The 23,930-nt window shown below is 45.5% G+C and overlaps 18 non-coding genes across 18 annotated transcripts; all 18 read right to left on the bottom strand.

The window, feature by feature from the left end:
* Positions 1-1,102: 1,102 nt before the first annotated feature.
* LOC141160058 (U2 spliceosomal RNA) lies at positions 1,103-1,296 on the bottom strand. Its single transcript, XR_012250046.1, has one exon. It is a non-coding gene; the product is annotated as a U2 spliceosomal RNA (small nuclear RNA).
* A 1,114-nt stretch (positions 1,297-2,410) lies between these two features.
* Positions 2,411-2,601, bottom strand: LOC141160728 (U2 spliceosomal RNA). Its single transcript, XR_012250482.1, has one exon. It is a non-coding gene; the product is annotated as a U2 spliceosomal RNA (small nuclear RNA).
* A 1,116-nt stretch (positions 2,602-3,717) lies between these two features.
* LOC141160727 (U2 spliceosomal RNA) lies at positions 3,718-3,908 on the bottom strand. The gene has a single exon (XR_012250480.1). It is a non-coding gene; the product is annotated as a U2 spliceosomal RNA (small nuclear RNA).
* A 1,117-nt stretch (positions 3,909-5,025) lies between these two features.
* Positions 5,026-5,216, bottom strand: LOC141160022 (U2 spliceosomal RNA). Its single transcript, XR_012250012.1, has one exon. It is a non-coding gene; the product is annotated as a U2 spliceosomal RNA (small nuclear RNA).
* A 1,117-nt stretch (positions 5,217-6,333) lies between these two features.
* On the bottom strand, positions 6,334-6,524 carry LOC141159585 (U2 spliceosomal RNA). The gene has a single exon (XR_012249589.1). It is a non-coding gene; the product is annotated as a U2 spliceosomal RNA (small nuclear RNA).
* Positions 6,525-7,644: 1,120 nt separating this feature from the next.
* Positions 7,645-7,835, bottom strand: LOC141160726 (U2 spliceosomal RNA). Its single transcript, XR_012250479.1, has one exon. It is a non-coding gene; the product is annotated as a U2 spliceosomal RNA (small nuclear RNA).
* A 1,119-nt stretch (positions 7,836-8,954) lies between these two features.
* LOC141160724 (U2 spliceosomal RNA) lies at positions 8,955-9,145 on the bottom strand. Its single transcript, XR_012250477.1, has one exon. It is a non-coding gene; the product is annotated as a U2 spliceosomal RNA (small nuclear RNA).
* Positions 9,146-10,263: 1,118 nt separating this feature from the next.
* LOC141160723 (U2 spliceosomal RNA) lies at positions 10,264-10,454 on the bottom strand. The gene has a single exon (XR_012250476.1). It is a non-coding gene; the product is annotated as a U2 spliceosomal RNA (small nuclear RNA).
* Positions 10,455-11,573: 1,119 nt separating this feature from the next.
* Positions 11,574-11,764, bottom strand: LOC141160722 (U2 spliceosomal RNA). Its single transcript, XR_012250475.1, has one exon. It is a non-coding gene; the product is annotated as a U2 spliceosomal RNA (small nuclear RNA).
* A 1,117-nt stretch (positions 11,765-12,881) lies between these two features.
* Positions 12,882-13,072, bottom strand: LOC141160721 (U2 spliceosomal RNA). The gene has a single exon (XR_012250474.1). It is a non-coding gene; the product is annotated as a U2 spliceosomal RNA (small nuclear RNA).
* Positions 13,073-14,188: 1,116 nt separating this feature from the next.
* On the bottom strand, positions 14,189-14,379 carry LOC141160720 (U2 spliceosomal RNA). Its single transcript, XR_012250473.1, has one exon. It is a non-coding gene; the product is annotated as a U2 spliceosomal RNA (small nuclear RNA).
* Positions 14,380-15,496: 1,117 nt separating this feature from the next.
* On the bottom strand, positions 15,497-15,687 carry LOC141160718 (U2 spliceosomal RNA). The gene has a single exon (XR_012250471.1). It is a non-coding gene; the product is annotated as a U2 spliceosomal RNA (small nuclear RNA).
* A 1,118-nt stretch (positions 15,688-16,805) lies between these two features.
* Positions 16,806-16,996, bottom strand: LOC141160717 (U2 spliceosomal RNA). The gene has a single exon (XR_012250470.1). It is a non-coding gene; the product is annotated as a U2 spliceosomal RNA (small nuclear RNA).
* Positions 16,997-18,114: 1,118 nt separating this feature from the next.
* Positions 18,115-18,305, bottom strand: LOC141160716 (U2 spliceosomal RNA). The gene has a single exon (XR_012250469.1). It is a non-coding gene; the product is annotated as a U2 spliceosomal RNA (small nuclear RNA).
* A 1,119-nt stretch (positions 18,306-19,424) lies between these two features.
* Positions 19,425-19,615, bottom strand: LOC141160715 (U2 spliceosomal RNA). The gene has a single exon (XR_012250468.1). It is a non-coding gene; the product is annotated as a U2 spliceosomal RNA (small nuclear RNA).
* Positions 19,616-20,733: 1,118 nt separating this feature from the next.
* LOC141160714 (U2 spliceosomal RNA) lies at positions 20,734-20,924 on the bottom strand. The gene has a single exon (XR_012250467.1). It is a non-coding gene; the product is annotated as a U2 spliceosomal RNA (small nuclear RNA).
* Positions 20,925-22,039: 1,115 nt separating this feature from the next.
* Positions 22,040-22,230, bottom strand: LOC141160711 (U2 spliceosomal RNA). The gene has a single exon (XR_012250465.1). It is a non-coding gene; the product is annotated as a U2 spliceosomal RNA (small nuclear RNA).
* A 1,119-nt stretch (positions 22,231-23,349) lies between these two features.
* On the bottom strand, positions 23,350-23,540 carry LOC141159844 (U2 spliceosomal RNA). Its single transcript, XR_012249839.1, has one exon. It is a non-coding gene; the product is annotated as a U2 spliceosomal RNA (small nuclear RNA).
* Positions 23,541-23,930: the final 390 nt, after the last annotated feature.

The raw sequence follows: 23,930 nt of genomic DNA, 5'->3' as shown, positions 1-23,930 counted from the left end.
ACGGTGCCACCCAAGGATTCTGAAAAGTCCATTTGTGGAGATGGCCACCTGGACTCCCGTTAAGAAGACATGCTGTCAACCTCTAGATCCCTCACATGCCTGCACTTTTCGGCTTGCTGCTGCTGCAATCCACGCGTTTTAGATCTGCATAACTCCACCTCTTTTAGCACAGTACCCTCAACCCCCGGCTGTTCCCACCCGCCTCAACACCGTTGGAAGGGAGGAGAACCAATTAAGGCGGGGGAGGGGGGGGGTGGAACGAGCAGCTGTCTACCCTTAGCAGGAGGGTTGCTGATTAATTACCTCTCCTGCTGCTGCTGCTGCTGCTGGCTGTCCAGCAGCAGACTGAAGGTGGCTGCTGCTGTGCGCAGGTATATAAAGGCTCAGAGCCTATTATGACACGCGCAGCCAGCGTTCCATTGCCACATTCCGTCTACTGCAGGCGGGATACCTGGATGGCTGAATGTCACTGAGAAGCTCACAGAGACCGCCATAAGCAACAGTTTAAAAGAATGCCACAGACTAATCAACCAAACTTTTTGTGTTTGTTTCTCTTTTATAGTCTGCAGGCATTAAATGAAAGAAGTCAGTGTTCCAGCAGAGGGAGACAACGTTTCAGAAAAGGCATTGTAGCAAACCAAAAAAGAAATTTTAAGCGCAGCAGAGTAACCAGCTCACATACCTGTTAGCTCAGGTGAGTTTAAAAGGCTGCTGTTGATAACAAGGGCATTTGCTAAATAGATGGTGTGTGTGCAACAATATACTGAAAGGTCAATTATATTGTGCAGCTTATCTCACCACCTGTAGTTATTTAGGTGAAAGCTCCAAAATGCTTGCCTAATATGTCTGTTTATCCAAAAGGAAGTATAGAGGGAGAGCTAGATAGATAGCATTGCATTACATTACATGGCAATGCAATGCACAGTTGCTGAAGTTGAACCAAAATGAGCTTGTCATCTGGCTTCTGCAACTTTTAACATGAAAAATCCAATGAGGAGAAGAAAAGCAAAGCCAAAGAGTCCATCCCAAAATCCGACAAACAAGCCAAATGAACAAAAAGCATTGAATTCAATTCTTTCTGATTTTAGAAACTGCATTAAAGAAGGGGTGCACCGGTCCTGGAGATACTGCAATACCAGGTCAATGCGTGGAGTGGACAGAGCAAGCTCTTTTTCCATCTCCCTGTTCTAAAAATCCATTTAATATATGGTCCCCAGATAGGGGAGGACGTATCAGATATTAAACTGATAAGAACAGATACTACACTTGATCTTAGCCAAAAGGCCGAGAAGCGATAACCAGAATTGGTTTCCGACGACGATGCCACCCAAGGATTCTGAAAAGTCCATTTGTGGAGATGGCCACCTGGACTCCCGTTAAGAAGACATGCTGTCAACCTCTAGATCCCTCACATGCCTGCACTTTTCGGCTTGCTGCTGCTGCAATCCACGCGTTTTAGATCTGCATAACTCCACCTCTTTTAGCACAGTACCCTCAACCCCCGGCTGTTCCCACCCGCCTCAACACCGTTGGAAGGGAGGAGAACCAATTAAGGCGGGGGGGGGGGGTGGAACGAGCAGCTGTCTACCCTTAGCAGGAGGGTTGCTGATTAATTACCTCTCCTGCTGCTGCTGCTGCTGGCTGTCCAGCAGCAGACTGAAGGTGGCTGCTGCTGTGCGCAGGTATATAAAGGCTCAGAGCCTATTATGACACGCGCAGCCAGCGTTCCATTGCCACATTCCGTCTACTGCAGGCGGGATACCTGGATGGCTGAATGTCACTGAGAAGCTCACAGAGACCGCCATAAGCAACAGTTTAAAAGAATGCCACAGACTAATCAACCAAACTTTTTGGGTTGGTTTCTCTTTTATAGTCTGCAGGCGTTAAATGAAAGAAGTCAGTGTTCCAGCAGAGGGAGACGTTTCAGAAAAGGCATTGTAGCAAACCAAAAAAGAAATTTTAAGCGCAGCAGAGTAACCAGCTCACATACCTGTTAGCTCAGGTGAGTTTAAAAGGCTGCTGTTGATAACAAGGGCATTTGCTAAATAGATGGTGTGTGTGCAACAATATACTGAAAGGTCAATTATATTGTGCAGCTTATCTCACCACCTGTAGTTATTTAGGTGAAAGCTCCAAAATGCTTGCCTAATATGTCTGTTTATCCAAAAGGAAGTATAGAGGGAGAGCTAGATAGATAGCATTGCATTACATTACATGGCAATGCAATGCACAGTTGCTGAAGTTGAACCAAAATGAGCTTGTCATCTGGCTTCTGCAACTTTTAACATGAAAAATCAAATGAGGAGAAGAAAAGCAAAGCCAAAGAGTCCATCCCAAAATCCGACAAACAAGCCAAATGAACAAAAAGCATTGAATTCAATTCTTTCTGATTTTAGAAACTGCATTAAAGAAGGGGTGCACCGGTCCTGGAGATACTGCAATACCAGGTCAATGCGTGGAGTGGACAGAGCAAGCTCTTTTTCCATCTCCCTGTTCTAAAAATCCATTTAATATATGGTCCCCAGATAGGGGACGTATCAGATATTAAACTGATAAGAACAGATACTACACTTGATCTTAGCCAAAAGGCCGAGAAGCGATAACCAGAATTGGTTTCCGACTACGGTGCCACCCAAGGATTCTGAAAAGTCCATTTGTGGAGATGGCCACCTGGACTCCCGTTAAGAAGACATGCTGTCAACCTCTAGATCCCTCACATGCCTGCACTTTTCGGCTTGCTGCTGCTGCAATCCACGCGTTTTAGATCTGCATAACTCCACCTCTTTTAGCACAGTACCCTCAACCCCCGGCTGTTCCCACCCGCCTCAACACCGTTGGAAGGGAGGAGAACCAATTAAGGCGGGGGGGGGGGTGGAACGAGCAGCTGTCTACCCTTAGCAGGAGGGTTGCTGATTAATTACCTCTCCTGCTGCTGCTGCTGCTGGCTGTCCAGCAGCAGACTGAAGGTGGCTGCTGCTGTGCGCAGGTATATAAAGGCTCAGAGCCTATTATGACACGCGCAGCCAGCGTTCCATTGCCACATTCCGTCTACTGCAGGCGGGATACCTGGATGGCTGAATGTCACTGAGAAGCTCACAGAGACCGCCATAAGCAACAGTTTAAAAGAATGCCACAGACTAATCAACCAAACTTTTTGGGTTGGTTTCTCTTTTATAGTCTGCAGGCGTTAAATGAAAGAAGTCAGTGTTCCAGCAGAGGGAGACAACGTTTCAGAAAAGGCATTGTAGCAAACCAAAAAAGAAATTTTAAGCGCAGCAGAGTAACCAGCTCACATACCTGTTAGCTCAGGTGAGTTTAAAAGGCTGCTGTTGATAACAAGGGCATTTGCTAAATAGATGGTGTGTGTGCAACAATATACTGAAAGGTCAATTATATTGTGCAGCTTATCTCACCACCTGTAGTTATTTAGGTGAAAGCTCCAAAATGCTTGCCTAATATGTCTGTTTATCCAAAAGGAAGTATAGAGGGAGAGCTAGATAGATAGCATTGCATTACATTACATGGCAATGCAATGCACAGTTGCTGAAGTTGAACCAAAATGAGCTTGTCATCTGGCTTCTGCAACTTTTAACATGAAAAATCAAATGAGGAGAAGAAAAGCAAAGCCAAAGAGTCCATCCCAAAATCCGACAAACAAGCCAAATGAACAAAAAGCATTGAATTCAATTCTTTCTGATTTTAGAAACTGCATTAAAGAAGGGGTGCACCGGTCCTGGAGATACTGCAATACCAGGTCAATGCGTGGAGTGGACAGAGCAAGCTCTTTTTCCATCTCCCTGTTCTAAAAATCCATTTAATATATGGTCCCCAGATAGGGGACGTATCAGATATTAAACTGATAAGAACAGATACTACACTTGATCTTAGCCAAAAGGCCGAGAAGCGATAACCAGAATTGGTTTCCGACTACGGTGCCACCCAAGGATTCTGAAAAGTCCATTTGTGGAGATGGCCACCTGGACTCCCGTTAAGAAGACATGCTGTCAACCTCTAGATCCCTCACATGCCTGCACTTTTCGGCTTGCTGCTGCTGCAATCCACGCGTTTTAGATCTGCATAACTCCACCTCTTTTAGCACAGTACCCTCAACCCCCGGCTGTTCCCACCCGCCTCAACACCGTTGGAAGGGAGGAGAACCAATTAAGGCGGGGGGGGGGTGGAACGAGCAGCTGTCTACCCTTAGCAGGAGGGTTGCTGATTAATTACCTCTCCTGCTGCTGCTGCTGCTGCTGGCTGTCCAGCAGCAGACTGAAGGTGGCTGCTGCTGTGCGCAGGTATATAAAGGCTCAGAGCCTATTATGACACGCGCAGCCAGCGTTCCATTGCCACATTCCGTCTACTGCAGGCGGGATACCTGGATGGCTGAATGTCACTGAGAAGCTCACAGAGACCGCCATAAGCAACAGTTTAAAAGAATGCCACAGACTAATCAACCAAACTTTTTGGGTTGGTTTCTCTTTTATAGTCTGCAGGCATTAAATGAAAGAAGTCAGTGTTCCAGCAGAGGGAGACAACGTTTCAGAAAAGGCATTGTAGCAAACCAAAAAAGAAATTTTAAGCGCAGCAGAGTAACCAGCTCACATACCTGTTAGCTCAGGTGAGTTTAAAAGGCTGCTGTTGATAACAAGGGCATTTGCTAAATAGATGGTGTGTGTGCAACAATATACTGAAAGGTCAATTATATTGTGCAGCTTATCTCACCACCTGTAGTTATTTAGGTGAAAGCTCCAAAATGCTTGCCTAATATGTCTGTTTATCCAAAAGGAAGTATAGAGGGAGAGCTAGATAGATAGCATTGCATTACATTACATGGCAATGCAATGCACAGTTGCTGAAGTTGAACCAAAATGAGCTTGTCATCTGGCTTCTGCAACTTTTAACATGAAATTCCAATGAGGAGAAGAAAAGCAAAGCCAAAGAGTCCATCCCAAAATCCGACAAACAAGCCAAATGAACAAAAAGCATTGAATTCAATTCTTTCTGATTTTAGAAACTGCATTAAAGAAGGGGTGCACCGGTCCTGGAGATACTGCAATACCAGGTCAATGCGTGGAGTGGACAGAGCAAGCTCTTTTTCCATCTCCCTGTTCTAAAAATCCATTTAATATATGGTCCCCAGATAGGGGACGTATGAGATATTAAACTGATAAGAACAGATACTACACTTGATCTTAGCCAAAAGGCCGAGAAGCGATAACCAGAATTGGTTTCCGACTACGGTGCCACCCAAGAATTCTGAAAAGTCCATTTGTGGAGATGGCCACCTGGACTCCCGTTAAGAAGACATGCTGTCAACCTCTAGATCCTTCACATGCCTGCACTTTTCGGCTTGCTGCTGCTGCAATCCACGCGTTTTAGATCTGCATAACTCCACCTCTTTTAGCACAGTACCCTCAACCCCCGGCTGTTCCCACCCGCCTCAACACCGTTGGAAGGGAGGAGAACCAATTAAGGCGGGGGGGGGTGGAACGAGCAGCTGTCTACCCTTAGCAGGAGGGTTGCTGATTAATTACCTCTCCTGCTGCTGCTGCTGCTGCTGGCTGTCCAGCAGCAGACTGAAGGTGGCTGCTGCTGTGCGCAGGTATATAAAGGCTCAGAGCCTATTATGACACGCGCAGCCAGCGTTCCATTGCCACATTCCGTCTACTGCAGGCGGGATACCTGGATGGCTGAATGTCACTGAGAAGCTCACAGAGACCGCCATAAGCAACAGTTTAAAAGAATGCCACAGACTAATCAACCAAACTTTTTGGGTTGGTTTCTCTTTTATAGTCTGCAGGCATTAAATGAAAGAAGTCAGTGTTCCAGCAGAGGGAGACAACGTTTCAGAAAAGGCATTGTAGCAAACCAAAAAAGAAATTTTAAGCGCAGCAGAGTAACCAGCTCACATACCTGTTAGCTCAGGTGAGTTTAAAAGGCTGCTGTTGATAACAAGGGCATTTGCTAAATAGATGGTGTGTGTGCAACAATATACTGAAAGGTCAATTATATTGTGCAGCTTATCTCACCACCTGTAGTTATTTAGGTGAAAGCTCCAAAATGCTTGCCTAATATGTCTGTTTATCCAAAAGGAAGTATAGAGGGAGAGCTAGATAGATAGCATTGCATTACATTACATGGCAATGCAATGCACAGTTGCTGAAGTTGAACCAAAATGAGCTTGTCATCTGGCTTCTGCAACTTTTAACATGAAAAATCCAATGAGGAGAAGAAAAGCAAAGCCAAAGAGTCCATCCCAAAATCCGACAAACAAGCCAAATGAACAAAAAGCATTGAATTCAATTCTTTCTGATTTTAGAAACTGCATTAAAGAAGGGGTGCACCGGTCCTGGAGATACTGCAATACCAGGTCAACGCGTGGAGTGGACAGAGCAAGCTCTTTTTCCATCTCCCTGTTCTAAAAATCCATTTAATATATGGTCCCCAGATAGGGGACGTATCAGATATTAAACTGATAAGAACAGATACTACACTTGATCTTAGCCAAAAGGCCGAGAAGCGATAACCAGAATTGGTTTCCGACTACGGTGCCACCCAAGGATTCTGAAAAGTCCATTTGTGGAGATGGCCACCTGGACTCCCGTTAAGAAGACATGCTGTCAACCTCTAGATCCCTCACATGCCTGCACTTTTCGGCTTGCTGCTGCTGCAATCCACGCGTTTTAGATCTGCATAACTCCACCTCTTTTAGCACAGTACCCTCAACCCCCGGCTGTTCCCACCCGCCTCAACACCGTTGGAAGGGAGGAGAACCAATTAAGGCGGGGGGGGGGGGTGGAACGAGCAGCTGTCTACCCTTAGCAGGAGGGTTGCTGATTAATTACCTCTCCTGCTGCTGCTGCTGCTGCTGGCTGTCCAGCAGCAGACTGAAGGTGGCTGCTGCTGTGCGCAGGTATATAAAGGCTCAGAGCCTATTATGACACGCGCAGCCAGCGTTCCATTGCCACATTCCGTCTACTGCAGGCGGGATACCTGGATGGCTGAATGTCACTGAGAAGCTCACAGAGACCGCCATAAGCAACAGTTTAACAGAATGCCACAGACTAATCAACCAAACTTTTTGGGTTGGTTTCTCTTTTATAGTCTGCAGGCATTAAATGAAAGAAGTCAGTGTTCCAGCAGAGGGAGACAACGTTTCAGAAAAGGCATTGTAGCAAACCAAAAAAGAAATTTTAAGCGCAGCAGAGTAACCAGCTCACATACCTGTTAGCTCAGGTGAGTTTAAAAGGCTGCTGTTGATAACAAGGGCATTTGCTAAATAGATGGTGTGTGTGCAACAATATACTGAAAGGTCAATTATATTGTGCAGCTTATCTCACCACCTGTATTTATTTAGGTGAAAGCTCCAAAATGCTTGCCTAATATGTCTGTTTATCCAAAAGGAAGTATAGAGGGAGAGCTAGATAGATAGCATTGCATTACATTACATGGCAATGCAATGCACAGTTGCTGAAGTTGAACCAAAATGAGCTTGTCATCTGGCTTCTGCAACTTTTAACATGAAAAATCCAATGAGGAGAAGAAAAGCAAAGCCAAAGAGTCCATCCCAAAATCCGACAAACAAGCCAAATGAACAAAAAGCATTGAATTCAATTCTTTCTGATTTTAGAAACTGCATTAAAGAAGGGGTGCACCGGTCCTGGAGATACTGCAATACCAGGTCAATGCGTGGAGTGGACAGAGCAAGCTCTTTTTCCATCTCCCTGTTCTAAAAATCCATTTAATATATGGTCCCCAGATAGGGGACGTATCAGATATTAAACTGATAAGAACAGATACTACACTTGATCTTAGCCAAAAGGCCGAGAAGCGATAACCAGAATTGGTTTCCGACTACGGTGCCACCCAAGGATTCTGAAAAGTCCATTTGTGGAGATGGCCACCTGGACTCCCGTTAAGAAGACATGCTGTCAACCTCTAGATCCCTCACATGCCTGCACTTTTCGGCTTGCTGCTGCTGCAATCCAAGCGTTTTAGATCTGCATAACTCCACCTCTTTTAGCACAGTACCCTCAACCCCCGGCTGTTCCCACCCGCCTCAACACCGTTGGAAGGGAGGAGAACCAATTAAGGCGGGGGGGGGGGTGGAACGAGCAGCTGTCTACCCTTAGCAGGAGGGTTGCTGATTAATTACCTCTCCTGCTGCTGCTGCTGCTGCTGGCTGTCCAGCAGCAGACTGAAGGTGGCTGCTGCTGTGCGCAGGTATATAAAGGCTCAGAGCCTATTATGACACGCGCAGCCAGCGTTCCATTGCCACATTCCGTCTACTGCAGGCGGGATACCTGGATGGCTGAATGTCACTGAGAAGCTCACAGAGACCGCCATAAGCAACAGTTTAAAAGAATGCCACAGACTAATCAACCAAACTTTTTGGGTTGGTTTCTCTTTTATAGTCTGCAGGCATTAAATGAAAGAAGTCAGTGTTCCAGCAGAGGGAGACAACGTTTCAGAAAAGGCATTGTAGCAAACCAAAAAAGAAATTTTAAGCGCAGCAGAGTAACCAGCTCACATACCTGTTAGCTCAGGTGAGTTTAAAAGGCTGCTGTTGATAACAAGGGCATTTGCTAAATAGATGGTGTGTGTGCAACAATATACTGAAAGGTCAATTATATTGTGCAGCTTATCTCACCACCTGTAGTTATTTAGGTGAAAGCTCCAAAATGCTTGCCTAATATGTCTGTTTATCCAAAAGGAAGTATAGAGGGAGAGCTAGATAGATAGCATTGCATTACATTACATGGCAATGCAATGCACAGTTGCTGAAGTTGAACCAAAATGAGCTTGTCATCTGGCTTCTGCAACTTTTAACATGAAAAATCCAATGAGGAGAAGAAAAGCAAAGCCAAAGAGTCCATCCCAAAATCCGACAAACAAGCCAAATGAACAAAAAGCATTGAATTCAATTCTTTCTGATTTTAGAAACTGCATTAAAGAAGGGGTGCACCGGTCCTGGAGATACTGCAATACCAGGTCAATGCGTGGAGTGGACAGAGCAAGCTCTTTTTCCATCTCCCTGTTCTAAAAATCCATTTAATATATGGTCCCCAGATAGGGGACGTATCAGATATTAAACTGATAAGAACAGATACTACACTTGATCTTAGCCAAAAGGCCGAGAAGCGATAACCAGAATTGGTTTCCGACTACGGTGCCACCCAAGGATTCTGAAAAGTCCATTTGTGGAGATGGCCACCTGGACTCCCGTTAAGAAGACATGCTGTCAACCTCTAGATCCCTCACATGCCTGCACTTTTCGGCTTGCTGCTGCTGCAATCCACGCGTTTTAGATCTGCATAACTCCACCTCTTTTAGCACAGTACCCTCAACCCCCGGCTGTTCCCACCCGCCTCAACACCGTTGGAAGGGAGGAGAACCAATTAAGGCGGGGGGGGGGTGGAACGAGCAGCTGTCTACCCTTAGCAGGAGGGTTGCTGATTAATTACCTCTCCTGCTGCTGCTGCTGCTGCTGGCTGTCCAGCAGCAGACTGAAGGTGGCTGCTGCTGTGCGCAGGTATATAAAGGCTCAGAGCCTATTATGACACGCGCAGCCAGCGTTCCATTGCCACATTCCGTCTACTGCAGGCGGGATACCTGGATGGCTGAATGTCACTGAGAAGCTCACAGAGACCGCCATAAGCAACAGTTTAAAAGAATGCCACAGACTAATCAACCAAACTTTTTGGGTTGGTTTCTCTTTTATAGTCTGCAGGCATTAAATGAAAGAAGTCAGTGTTCCAGCAGAGGGAGACAACGTTTCAGAAAAGGCATTGTAGCAAACCAAAAAAGAAATTTTAAGCGCAGCAGAGTAACCAGCTCACATACCTGTTAGCTCAGGTGAGTTTAAAAGGCTGCTGTTGATAACAAGGGCATTTGCTAAATAGATGGTGTGTGTGCAACAATATACTGAAAGGTCAATTATATTGTGCAGCTTATCTCACCACCTGTAGTTATTTAGGTGAAAGCTCCAAAATGCTTGCCTAATATGTCTGTTTATCCAAAAGGAAGTATAGAGGGAGAGCTAGATAGATAGCATTGCATTACATTACATGGCAATGCAATGCACAGTTGCTGAAGTTGAACCAAAATGAGCTTGTCATCTGGCTTCTGCAACTTTTAACATGAAAAATCCAATGAGGAGAAGAAAAGCAAAGCCAAAGAGTCCATCCCAAAATCCGACAAACAAGCCAAATGAACAAAAAGCATTGAATTCAATTCTTTCTGATTTTAGAAACTGCATTAAAGAAGGGGTGCACCGGTCCTGGAGATACTGCAATACCAGGTCAATGCGTGGAGTGGACAGAGCAAGCTCTTTTTCCATCTCCCTGTTCTAAAAATCCATTTAATATATGGTCCCCAGATAGGGGACGTATCAGATATTAAACTGATAAGAACAGATACTACACTTGATCTTAGCCAAAAGGCCGAGAAGCGATAACCAGAATTGGTTTCCGACTACGGTGCCACCCAAGGATTCTGAAAAGTCCATTTGTGGAGATGGCCACCTGGACTCCCGTTAAGAAGACATGCTGTCAACCTCTAGATCCCTCACATGCCTGCACTTTTCGGCTTGCTGCTGCTGCAATCCACGCGTTTTAGATCTGCATAACTCCACCTCTTTTAGCACAGTACCCTCAACCCCCGGCTGTTCCCACCCGCCTCAACACCGTTGGAAGGGAGGAGAACCAATTAAGGCGGGGGGGGGGGTGGAACGAGCAGCTGTCTACCCTTAGCAGGAGGGTTGCTGATTAATTACCTCTCCTGCTGCTGCTGCTGCTGCTGGCTGTCCAGCAGCAGACTGAAGGTGGCTGCTGCTGTGCGCAGGTATATAAAGGCTCAGAGCCTATTATGACACGCGCAGCCAGCGTTCCATTGCCACATTCCGTCTACTGCAGGCGGGATACCTGGATGGCTGAATGTCACTGAGAAGCTCACAGAGACCGCCATAAGCAACAGTTTAAAAGAATGCCACAGACTAATCAACCAAACTTTTTGGGTTGGTTTCTCTTTTATAGTCTGCAGGCATTAAATGAAAGAAGTCAGTGTTCCAGCAGAGGGAGACAACGTTTCAGAAAAGGCATTGTAGCAAACCAAAAAAGAAATTTTAAGCGCAGCAGAGTAACCAGCTCACATACCTGTTAGCTCAGGTGAGTTTAAAAGGCTGCTGTTGATAACAAGGGCATTTGCTAAATAGATGGTGTGTGTGCAACAATATACTGAAAGGTCAATTATATTGTGCAGCTTATCTCACCACCTGTAGTTATTTAGGTGAAAGCTCCAAAATGCTTGCCTAATATGTCTGTTTATCCAAAAGGAAGTATAGAGGGAGAGCTAGATAGATAGCATTGCATTACATTACATGGCAATGCAATGCACAGTTGCTGAAGTTGAACCAAAATGAGCTTGTCATCTGGCTTCTGCAACTTTTAACATGAAAAATCCAATGAGGAGAAGAAAAGCAAAGCCAAAGAGTCCATCCCAAAATCCGACAAACAAGCCAAATGAACAAAAAGCATTGAATTCAATTCTTTCTGATTTTAGAAACTGCATTAAAGAAGGGGTGCACCGGTCCTGGAGATACTGCAATACCAGGTCAATGCGTGGAGTGGACAGAGCAAGCTCTTTTTCCATCTCCCTGTTCTAAAAATCCATTTAATATATGGTCCCCAGATAGGGGACGTATCAGATATTAAACTGATAAGAACAGATACTACACTTGATCTTAGCCAAAAGGCCGAGAAGCGATAACCAGAATTGGTTTCCGACTACGGTGCCACCCAAGGATTCTGAAAAGTCCATTTGTGGAGATGGCCACCTGGACTCCCGTTAAGAAGACATGCTGTCAACCTCTAGATCCCTCACATGCCTGCACTTTTCGGCTTGCTGCTGCTGCAATCCACGCGTTTTAGATCTGCATAACTCCACCTCTTTTAGCACAGTACCCTCAACCCCCGGCTGTTCCCACCCGCCTCAACACCGTTGGAAGGGAGGAGAACCAATTAAGGCGGGGGGGGGTGGAACGAGCAGCTGTCTACCCTTAACAGGAGGGTTGCTGATTAATTACCTCTCCTGCTGCTGCTGCTGCTGCTGGCTGTCCAGCAGCAGACTGAAGGTGGCTGCTGCTGTGCGCAGGTATATAAAGGCTCAGAGCCTATTATGACACGCGCAGCCAGCGTTCCATTGCCACATTCCGTCTACTGCAGGCGGGATACCTGGATGGCTGAATGTCACTGAGAAGCTCACAGAGACCGCCATAAGCAACAGTTTAAAAGAATGCCACAGACTAATCAACCAAACTTTTTGGGTTGGTTTCTCTTTTATAGTCTGCAGGCATTAAATGAAAGAAGTCAGTGTTCCAGCAGAGGGAGACAACGTTTCAGAAAAGGCATTGTAGCAAACCAAAAAAGAAATTTTAAGCGCAGCAGAGGAACCAGCTCACATACCTGTTAGCTCAGGTGAGTTTAAAAGGCTGCTGTTGATAACAAGGGCATTTGCTAAATAGATGGTGTGTGTGCAACAATATACTGAAAGGTCAATTATATTGTGCAGCTTATCTCACCACCTGTAGTTATTTAGGTGAAAGCTCCAAAATGCTTGCCTAATATGTCTGTTTATCCAAAAGGAAGTATAGAGGGAGAGCTAGATAGATAGCATTGCATTACATTACATGGCAATGCAATGCACAGTTGCTGAAGTTGAACCAAAATGAGCTTGTCATCTGGCTTCTGCAACTTTTAACATGAAAAATCCAATGAGGAGAAGAAAAGCAAAGCCAAAGAGTCCATCCCAAAATCCGACAAACAAGCCAAATGAACAAAAAGCATTGAATTCAATTCTTTCTGATTTTAGAAACTGCATTAAAGAAGGGGTGCACCGGTCCTGGAGATACTGCAATACCAGGTCAATGCGTGGAGTGGACAGAGCAAGCTCTTTTTCCATCTCCCTGTTCTAAAAATCCATTTAATATATGGTCCCCAGATAGGGGACGTATCAGATATTAAACTGATAAGAACAGATACTACACTTGATCTTAGCCAAAAGGCCGAGAAGCGATAACCAGAATTGGTTTCCGACTACGGTGCCACCCAAGGATTCTGAAAAGTCCATTTGTGGAGATGGCCACCTGGACTCCCGTTAAGAAGACATGCTGTCAACCTCTAGATCCCTCACATGCCTGCACTTTTCGGCTTGCTGCTGCTGCAATCCACGCGTTTTAGATCTGCATAACTCCACCTCTTTTAGCACAGTACCCTCAACCCCCGGCTGTTCCCACCCGCCTCAACACCGTTGGAAGGGAGGAGAACCAATTAAGGCGGGGGGGGGGGTGGAACGAGCAGCTGTCTACCCTTAGCAGGAGGGTTGCTGATTAATTACCTCTCCTGCTGCTGCTGCTGCTGGCTGTCCAGCAGCAGACTGAAGGTGGCTGCTGCTGTGCGCAGGTATATAAAGGCTCAGAGCCTATTATGACACGCGCAGCCAGCGTTCCATTGCCACATTCCGTCTACTGCAGGCGGGATACCTGGATGGCTGAATGTCACTGAGAAGCTCACAGAGACCGCCATAAGCAACAGTTTAAAAGAATGCCACAGACTAATCAACCAAACTTTTTGGGTTGGTTTCTCTTTTATAGTCTGCAGGCATTAAATGAAAGAAGTCAGTGTTTCAGCAGAGGGAGACAACGTTTCAGAAAAGGCATTGTAGCAAACCAAAAAAGAAATTTTAAGCGCAGCAGAGTAACCAGCTCACATACCTGTTAGCTCAGGTGAGTTTAAAAGGCTGCTGTTGATAACAAGGGCATTTGCTAAATAGATGGTGTGTGTGCAACAATATACTGAAAGGTCAATTATATTGTGCAGCTTATCTCACCACCTGTAGTTATTTAGGTGAAAGCTCCAAAATGCTTGCCTAATATGTCTGTTTATCCAAAAGGAAGTATAGAGGGAGAGCTAGATAGATAGCATTGCATTACATTACATGGCAATGCAATGCACAGTTGCTGAAGTTGAACCAAAATGAGCTTGTCATCTGGCTTCTGCAACTTTTAACATGAAAAATCCAATGAGGAGAAGAAAAGCAAAGCCAAAGAGTCCATCCCAAAATCCGACAAACAAGCCAAATGAACAAAAAGCATTGAATTCAATTCTTTCTGATTTTAGAAACTGCATTAAAGAAGGGGTGCACCGGTCCTGGAGATACTGCAATACCAGGTCAATGCGTGGAGTGGACAGAGCAAGCTCTTTTTCCATCTCCCTGTTCTAAAAATCCATTTAATATATGGTCCCCAGATAGGGGACGTATCAGATATTAAACTGATAAGAACAGATACTACACTTGATCTTAGCCAAAAGGCCGAGAAGCGATAACCAGAATTGGTTTCCGACTACGGTGCCACCCAAGGATTCTGAAAAGTCCATTTGTGGAGATGGCCACCTGGACTCCCGTTAAGAAGACATGCTGTCAACCTCTAGATCCCTCACATGCCTGCACTTTTCGGCTTGCTGCTGCTGCAATCCACGCGTTTTAGATCTGCATAACTCCACCTCTTTTAGCACAGTACCCTCAACCCCCGGCTGTTCCCACCCGCCTCAACACCGTTGGAAGGGAGGAGAACCAATTAAGGCGGGGGGGGGTGGAACGAGCAGCTGTCTACCCTTAGCAGGAGGGTTGCTGATTAATTACCTCTCCTGCTGCTGCTGCTGCTGCTGGCTGTCCAGCAGCAGACTGAAGGTGGCTGCTGCTGTGCGCAGGTATATAAAGGCTCAGAGCCTATTATGACACGCGCAGCCAGCGTTCCATTGCCACATTCCGTCTACTGCAGGCGGGATACCTGGATGGCTGAATGTCACTGAGAAGCTCACAGAGACCGCCATAAGCAACAGTTTAAAAGAATGCCACAGACTAATCAACCAAACTTTTTGGGTTGGTTTCTCTTTTATAGTCTGCAGGCATTAAATGAAAGAAGTCAGTGTTCCAGCAGAGGGAGACAACGTTTCAGAAAAGGCATTGTAGCAAACCAAAAAAGAAATTTTAAGCGCAGCAGAGGAACCAGCTCACATACCTGTTAGCTCAGGTGAGTTTAAAAGGCTGCTGTTGATAACAAGGGCATTTGCTAAATAGATGGTGTGTGTGCAACAATATACTGAAAGGTCAATTATATTGTGCAGCTTATCTCACCACCTGTAGTTATTTAGGTGAAAGCTCCAAAATGCTTGCCTAATATGTCTGTTTATCCAAAAGGAAGTATAGAGGGAGAGCTAGATAGATAGCATTGCATTACATTACATGGCAATGCAATGCACAGTTGCTGAAGTTGAACCAAAATGAGCTTGTCATCTGGCTTCTGCAACTTTTAACATGAAAAATCCAATGAGGAGAAGAAAAGCAAAGCCAAAGAGTCCATCCCAAAATCCGACAAACAAGCCAAATGAACAAAAAGCATTGAATTCAATTCTTTCTGATTTTAGAAACTGCATTAAAGAAGGGGTGCACCGGTCCTGGAGATACTGCAATACCAGGTCAATGCGTGGAGTGGACAGAGCAAGCTCTTTTTCCATCTCCCTGTTCTAAAAATCCATTTAATATATGGTCCCCAGATAGGGGACGTATCAGATATTAAACTGATAAGAACAGATACTACACTTGATCTTAGCCAAAAGGCCGAGAAGCGATAACCAGAATTGGTTTCCGACTACGGTGCCACCCAAGGATTCTGAAAAGTCCATTTGTGGAGATGGCCACCTGGACTCCCGTTAAGAAGACATGCTGTCAACCTCTAGATCCCTCACATGCCTGCACTTTTCGGCTTGCTGCTGCTGCAATCCACGCGTTTTAGATCTGCATAACTCCACCTCTTTTAGCACATTACCCTCAACCCCCGGCTGTTCCCACCCGCCTCAACACCGTTGGAAGGGAGGAGAACCAATTAAGGCGGGGGGGGGGTGGAACGAGCAGCTGTCTACCCTTAGCAGGAGGGTTGCTGATTAATTACCTCTCCTGCTGCTGCTGCTGCTGCTGGCTGTCCAGCAGCAGACTGAAGGTGGCTGCTGCTGTGCGCAGGTATATAAAGGCTCAGAGCCTATTATGACACGCGCAGCCAGCGTTCCATTGCCACATTCCGTCTACTGCAGGCGGGATACCTGGATGGCTGAATGTCACTGAGAAGCTCACAGAGACCGCCATAAGCAACAGTTTAAAAGAATGCCACAGACTAATCAACCAAACTTTTTGGGTTGGTTTCTCTTTTATAGTCTGCAGGCATTAAATGAAAGAAGTCAGTGTTCCAGCAGAGGGAGACAACGTTTCAGAAAAGGCATTGTAGCAAACCAAAAAAGAAATTTTAAGCGCAGCAGAGTAACCAGCTCACATACCTGTTAGCTCAGGTGAGTTTAAAAGGCTGCTGTTGATAACAAGGGCATTTGCTAAATAGATGGTGTGTGTGCAACAATATACTGAAAGGTCAATTATATTGTGCAGCTTATCTCACCACCTGTAGTTATTTAGGTGAAAGCTCCAAAATGCTTGCCTAATATGTCTGTTTATCCAAAAGGAAGTATAGAGGGAGAGCTAGATAGATAGCATTGCATTACATTACATGGCAATGCAATGCACAGTTGCTGAAGTTGAACCAAAATGAGCTTGTCATCTGGCTTCTGCAACTTTTAACATGAAAAATCCAATGAGGAGAAGAAAAGCAAAGCCAAAGAGTCCATCCCAAAATCCGACAAACAAGCCAAATGAACAAAAAGCATTGAATTCAATTCTTTCTGATTTTAGAAACTGCATTAAAGAAGGGGTGCACCGGTCCTGGAGATACTGCAATACCAGGTCAATGCGTGGAGTGGACAGAGCAAGCTCTTTTTCCATCTCCCTGTTCTAAAAATCCATTTAATATATGGTCCCCAGATAGGGGACGTATCAGATATTAAACTGATAAGAACAGATACTACACTTGATCTTAGCCAAAAGGCCGAGAAGCGATAACCAGAATTGGTTTCCGACTACGGTGCCACCCAAGGATTCTGAAAAGTCCATTTGTGGAGATGGCCACCTGGACTCCCGTTAAGAAGACATGCTGTCAACCTCTAGATCCCTCACATGCCTGCACTTTTCGGCTTGCTGCTGCTGCAATCCACGCGTTTTAGATCTGCATAACTCCACCTCTTTTAGCACAGTACCCTCAACCCCCGGCTGTTCCCACCCGCCTCAACACCGTTGGAAGGGAGGAGAACCAATTAAGGCGGGGGGGGGGTGGAACGAGCAGCTGTCTACCCTTAGCAGGAGGGTTGCTGATTAATTACCTCTCCTGCTGCTGCTGCTGCTGCTGGCTGTCCAGCAGCAGACTGAAGGTGGCTGCTGCTGTGCGCAGGTATATAAAGGCTCAGAGCCTATTATGACACGCGCAGCCAGCGTTCCATTGCCACATTCCGTCTACTGCAGGCGGGATACCTGGATGGCTGAATGTCACTGAGAAGCTCACAGAGACCGCCATAAGCAACAGTTTAAAAGAATGCCACAGACTAATCAACCAAACTTTTTGGGTTGGTTTCTCTTTTATAGTCTGCAGGCATTAAATGAAAGAAGTCAGTGTTCCAGCAGAGGGAGACAACGTTTCAGAAAAGGCATTGTAGCAAACCAAAAAAGAAATTTTAAGCGCAGCAGAGTAACCAGCTCATATACCTGTTAGCTCAGGTGAGTTTAAAAGGCTGCTGTTGATAACAAGGGCATTTGCTAAATAGATGGTGTGTGTGCAACAATATACTGAAAGGTCAATTATATTGTGCAGCTTATCTCACCACCTGTAGTTATTTAGGTGAAAGCTCCAAAATGCTTGCCTAATATGTCTGTTTATCCAAAAGGAAGTATAGAGGGAGAGCTAGATAGATAGCATTGCATTACATTACATGGCAATGCAATGCACAGTTGCTGAAGTTGAACCAAAATGAGCTTGTCATCTGGCTTCTGCAACTTTTAACATGAAAAATCCAATGAGGAGAAGAAAAGCAAAGCCAAAGAGTCCATCCCAAAATCCGACAAACAAGCCAAATGAACAAAAAGCATTGAATTCAATTCTTTCTGATTTTAGAAACTGCATTAAAGAAGGGGTGCACCGGTCCTGGAGATACTGCAATACCAGGTCAATGCGTGGAGTGGACAGAGCAAGCTCTTTTTCCATCTCCCTGTTCTAAAAATCCATTTAATATATGGTCCCCAGATAGGGGACGTATCAGATATTAAACTGATAAGAACAGATACTACACTTGATCTTAGCCAAAAGGCCGAGAAGCGATAACCAGAATTGGTTTCCGACTACGGTGCCACCCAAGGATTCTGAAAAGTCCATTTGTGGAGATGGCCACCTGGACTCCCGTTAAGAAGACATGCTGTCAACCTCTAGATCCCTCACATGCCTGCACTTTTCGGCTTGCTGCTGCTGCAATCCACGCGTTTTAGATCTGCATAACTCCACCTCTTTTAGCACAGTACCCTCAACCCCCGGCTGTTCCCACCCGCCTCAACACCGTTGGAAGGGAGGAGAACCAATTAAGGCGGGGGGGGGGGTGGAACGAGCAGCTGTCTACCCTTAGCAGGAGGGTTGCTGATTAATTACCTCTCCTGCTGCTGCTGCTGCTGCTGGCTGTCCAGCAGCAGACTGAAGGTTGCTGCTGCTGTGCGCAGGTATATAAAGGCTCAGAGCCTATTATGACACGCGCAGCCAGCGTTCCATTGCCACATTCCGTCTACTGCAGGCGGGATACCTGGATGGCTGAATGTCACTGAGAAGCTCACAGAGACCGCCATAAGCAACAGTTTAAAAGAATGCCACAGACTAATCAACCAAACTTTTTGGGTTGGTTTCTCTTTTATAGTCTGCAGGCATTAAATGAAAGAAGTCAGTGTTCCAGCAGAGGGAGACAACGTTTCAGAAAAGGCATTGTAGCAAACCAAAAAAGAAATTTTAAGCGCAGCAGAGTAACCAGCTCACATACCTGTTAGCTCAGGTGAGTTTAAAAGGCTGCTGTTGATAACAAGGGCATTTGCTAAATAGATGGTGTGTGTGCAACAATATACTGAAAGGTCAATTATATTGTGCAGCTTATCTCACCACCTGTAGTTATTTAGGTGAAAGCTCCAAAATGCTTGCCTAATATGTCTGTTTATCCAAAAGGAAGTATAGAGGGAGAGCTAGATAGATAGCATTGCATTACATTACATGGCAATGCAATGCACAGTTGCTGAAGTTGAACCAAAATGAGCTTGTCATCTGGCTTCTGCAACTTTTAACATGAAAAATCCAATGAGGAGAAGAAAAGCAAAGCCAAAGAGTCCATCCCAAAATCCGACAAACAAGCCAAATGAACAAAAAGCATTGAATTCAATTCTTTCTGATTTTAGAAACTGCATTAAAGAAGGGGTGCACCGGTCCTGGAGATACTGCAATACCAGGTCAATGCGTGGAGTGGACAGAGCAAGCTCTTTTTCCATCTCCCTGTTCTAAAAATCCATTTAATATATGGTCCCCAGATAGGGGACGTATCAGATATTAAACTGATAAGAACAGATACTACACTTGATCTTAGCCAAAAGGCCGAGAAGCGATAACCAGAATTGGTTTCCGACTACGGTGCCACCCAAGGATTCTGAAAAGTCCATTTGTGGAGATGGCCACCTGGACTCCCGTTAAGAAGACATGCTGTCAACCTCTAGATCCCTCACATGCCTGCACTTTTCGGCTTGCTGCTGCTGCAATCCACGCGTTTTAGATCTGCATAACTCCACCTCTTTTAGCACAGTACCCTCAACCCCCGGCTGTTCCCACCCGCCTCAACACCGTTGGAAGGGAGGAGAACCAATTAAGGCGGGGGGGGGGTGGAACGAGCAGCTGTCTACCCTTAGCAGGAGGGTTGCTGATTAATTACCTCTCCTGCTGCTGCTGCTGCTGCTGGCTGTCCAGCAGCAGACTGAAGGTGGCTGCTGCTGTGCGCAGGTATATAAAGGCTCAGAGCCTATTATGACACGCGCAGCCAGCGTTCCATTGCCACATTCCGTCTACTGCAGGCGGGATACCTGGATGGCTGAATGTCACTGAGAAGCTCACAGAGACCGCCATAAGCAACAGTTTAAAAGAATGCCACAGACTAATCAACCAAACTTTTTGGGTTGGTTTCTCTTTTATAGTCTGCAGGCATTAAATGAAAGAAGTCAGTGTTCCAGCAGAGGGAGACAACGTTTCAGAAAAGGCATTGTAGCAAACCAAAAAAGAAATTTTAAGCGCAGCAGAGTAACCAGCTCACATACCTGTTAGCTCAGGTGAGTTTAAAAGGCTGCTGTTGATAACAAGGGCATTTGCTAAATAGATGGTGTGTGTGCAACAATATACTGAAAGGTCAATTATATTGTGCAGCTTATCTCACCACCTGTAGTTATTTAGGTGAAAGCTCCAAAATGCTTGCCTAATATGTCTGGTTATCCAAAAGGAAGTATAGAGGGAGAGCTAGATAGATAGCATTGCATTACATTACATGGCAATGCAATGCACAGTTGCTGAAGTTGAACCAAAATGAGCTTGTCATCTGGCTTCTGCAACTTTTAACATGAAAAATCCAATGAGGAGAAGAAAAGCAAAGCCAAAGAGTCCATCCCAAAATCCGACAAACAAGCCAAATGAACAAAAAGCATTGAATTCAATTCTTTCTGATTTTAGAAACTGCATTAAAGAAGGGGTGCACCGGTCCTGGAGATACTGCAATACCAGGTCAATGCGTGGAGTGGACAGAGCAAGCTCTTTTTCCATCTCCCTGTTCTAAAAATCCATTTAATATATGGTCCCCAGATAGGGGACGTATCAGATATTAAACTGATAAGAACAGATACTACACTTGATCTTAGCCAAAAGGCCGAGAAGCGATAACCAGAATTGGTTTCCGACTACGGTGCCACCCAAGGATTCTGAAAAGTCCATTTGTGGAGATGGCCACCTGGACTCCCGTTAAGAAGACATGCTGTCAACCTCTAGATCCCTCACATGCCTGCACTTTACGGCTTGCTGCTGCTGCAATCCACGCGTTTTAGATCTGCATAACTCCACCTCTTTTAGCACAGTACCCTCAACCCCCGGCTGTTCCCACCCGCCTCAACACCGTTGGAAGGGAGGAGAACCAATTAAGGCGGGGGGGGGGGGGTGGAACGAGCAGCTGTCTACCCTTAGCAGGAGGGTTGCTGATTAATTACCTCTCCTGCTGCTGCTGCTGGCTGTCCAGCAGCAGACTGAAGGTGGCTGCTGCTGTGCGCAGGTATATAAAGGCTCAGAGCCTATTATGACACGCGCAGCCAGCGTTCCATTGCCACATTCCGTCTACTGCAGGCGGGATACCTGGATGGCTGAATGTCACTGAGAAGCTCACAGAGACCGCCATAAGCAACAGTTTAAAAGAATGCCACAGACTAATCAACCAAACTTTTTGGGTTGGTTTCTCTTTTACAGTCTGCAGGCATTAAATGAAAGAAGTCAGTGTTCCAGCAGAGGGAGACAACGTTTCAGAAAAGGCATTGTAGCAAACCAAAAAAGAAATTTTAAGCGCAGCAGAGTAACCAGCTCACATACCTGTTAGCTCAGGTGAGTTTAAAAGGCTGCTGTTGATAACAAGGGCATTTGCTAAATAGATGGTGTGTGTGCAACAATATACTGAAAGGTCAATTATATTGTGCAGCTTATCTCACCACCTGTAGTTATTTAGGTGAAAGCTCCAAAATGCTTGCCTAATATGTCTGTTTATCCAAAAGGAAGTATAGAGGGAGAGCTAGATAGATAGCATTGCATTACATTACATGGCAATGCAATGCACAGTTGCTGAAGTTGAACCAAAATGAGCTTGTCATCTGGCTTCTGCAACTTTTAACATGAAAAATCCAATGAGGAGAAGAAAAGCAAAGCCAAAGAGTCCATCCCAAAATCCGACAAACAAGCCAAATGAACAAAAAGCATTGAATTCAATTCTTTCTGATTTTAGAAACTGCATTAAAGAAGGGGTGCACCGGTCCTGGAGATACTGCAATACCAGGTCAATGCGTGGAGTGGACAGAGCAAGCTCTTTTTCCATCTCCCTGTTCTAAAAATCCATTTAATATATGGTCCCCAGATAGGGGACGTATCAGATATTAAACTGATAAGAACAGATACTACACTTGATCTTAGCCAAAAGGCCGAGAAGCGATAACCAGAATTGGTTTCCGACTACGGTGCCACCCAAGGATTCTGAAAAGTCCATTTGTGGAGATGGCCACCTGGACTCCCATTAAGAAGACATGCTGTCAACCTCTAGATCCCTCACATGCCTGCACTTTTCGGCTTGCTGCTGCTGCAATCCACGCGTTTTAGATCTGCATAACTCCACCTCTTTTAGCACAGTACCCTCAACCCCCGGCTGTTCCCACCCGCCTCAACACCGTTGGAAGGGAGGAGAACCAATTAAGGCGGGGGGGGGGTGGGTGGAACGAGCAGCTGTCTACCCTTAGCAGGAGGGTTGCTGATTAATTACCTCTCCTGCTGCTGCTGCTGCTGGCTGTCCAGCAGCAGACTGAAGGTGGCTGCTGCTGTGCGCAGGTATATAAAGGCTCAGAGCCTATTATGACACGCGCAGCCAGCGTTCCATTGCCACATTCCGTCTACTGCAGGCGGGATACCTGGATGGCTGAATGTCACTGAGAAGCTCACAGAGACCGCCATAAGCAACAGTTTAAAAGAATGCCACAGACTAATCAACCAAACTTTTTGGGTTGGTTTCTCTTTTATAGTCTGCAGGCATTAAATGAAAGAAGTCAGTGTTCCAGCAGAGGGAGACAACGTTTCAGAAAAGGCATTGTAGCAAACCAAAAAAGAAATTTTAAGCGCAGCAGAGTAACCAGCTCACATACCTGTTAGCTCAGGTGAGTTTAAAAGGCTGCTGTTGATAACAAGGGCATTTGCTAAATAGATGGTGTGTGTGCAACAATATACTGAAAGGTCAATTATATTGTGCAGCTTATCTCACCACCTGTAGTTATTTAGGTGAAAGCTCCAAAATGCTTGCCTAATATATCTGTTTATCCAAAAGGAAGTATAGAGGGAGAGCTAGATAGATAGCATTGCATTACATTACATGGCAATGCAATGCACAGTTGCTGAAGTTGAACCAAAATGAGCTTGTCATCTGGCTTCTGCAACTTTTAACATGAAAAATCCAATGAGGAGAAGAAAAGCAAAGCCAAAGAGTCCATCCCAAAATCCGACAAACAAGCCAAATGAACAAAAAGCATTGAATTCAATTCTTTCTGATTTTAGAAACTGCATTAAAGAAGGGGTGCACCGGTCCTGGAGATACTGCAATACCAGGTGAATGCGTGGAGTGGACAGAGCAAGCTCTTTTTCCATCTCCCTGTTCTAAAAATCCATTTAATATATGGTCCCCAGATAGGGGACGTATCAGATATTAAACTGATAAGAACAGATACTACACTTGATCTTAGCCAAAAGGCCGAGAAGCGATAACCAGAATTGGTTTCCGACTACGGTGCCACCCAAGGATTCTGAAAAGTCCATTTGTGGAGATGGCCACCTGGACTCCCGTTAAGAAGACATGCTGTCAACCTCTAGATCCCTCACATGCCTGCACTTTTTGGCTTGCTGCTGCTGCAATCCACGCGTTTTAGATCTGCATAACTCCACCTCTTTTAGCACAGTACCCTCAACCCCCGGCTGTTCCCACCCGCCTCAACACCGTTGGAAGGGAGGAAAACCAATTAAGGCGGGGGGGGGGGGTGGAACGAGCAGCTGTCTACCCTTAGCAGGAGGGTTGCTGATTAATTACCTCTCCTGCTGCTGCTGCTGCTGCTGGCTGTCCAGCAGCAGACTGAAGGTGGCTGCTGCTGTGCGCAGG

This window comes from Phyllobates terribilis, unplaced genomic scaffold (assembly GCF_046119375.1).
Source record: "Phyllobates terribilis strain yellow unplaced genomic scaffold, ASM4611937v1 Scaffold_8__6_contigs__length_399053987, whole genome shotgun sequence".
Taxonomy (NCBI): domain Eukaryota; kingdom Metazoa; phylum Chordata; class Amphibia; order Anura; family Dendrobatidae; genus Phyllobates; species Phyllobates terribilis.
The sequence above is the reverse complement of the archived record's forward strand: the minus strand, read 5'-3'. Positions and strand labels throughout refer to the sequence as shown.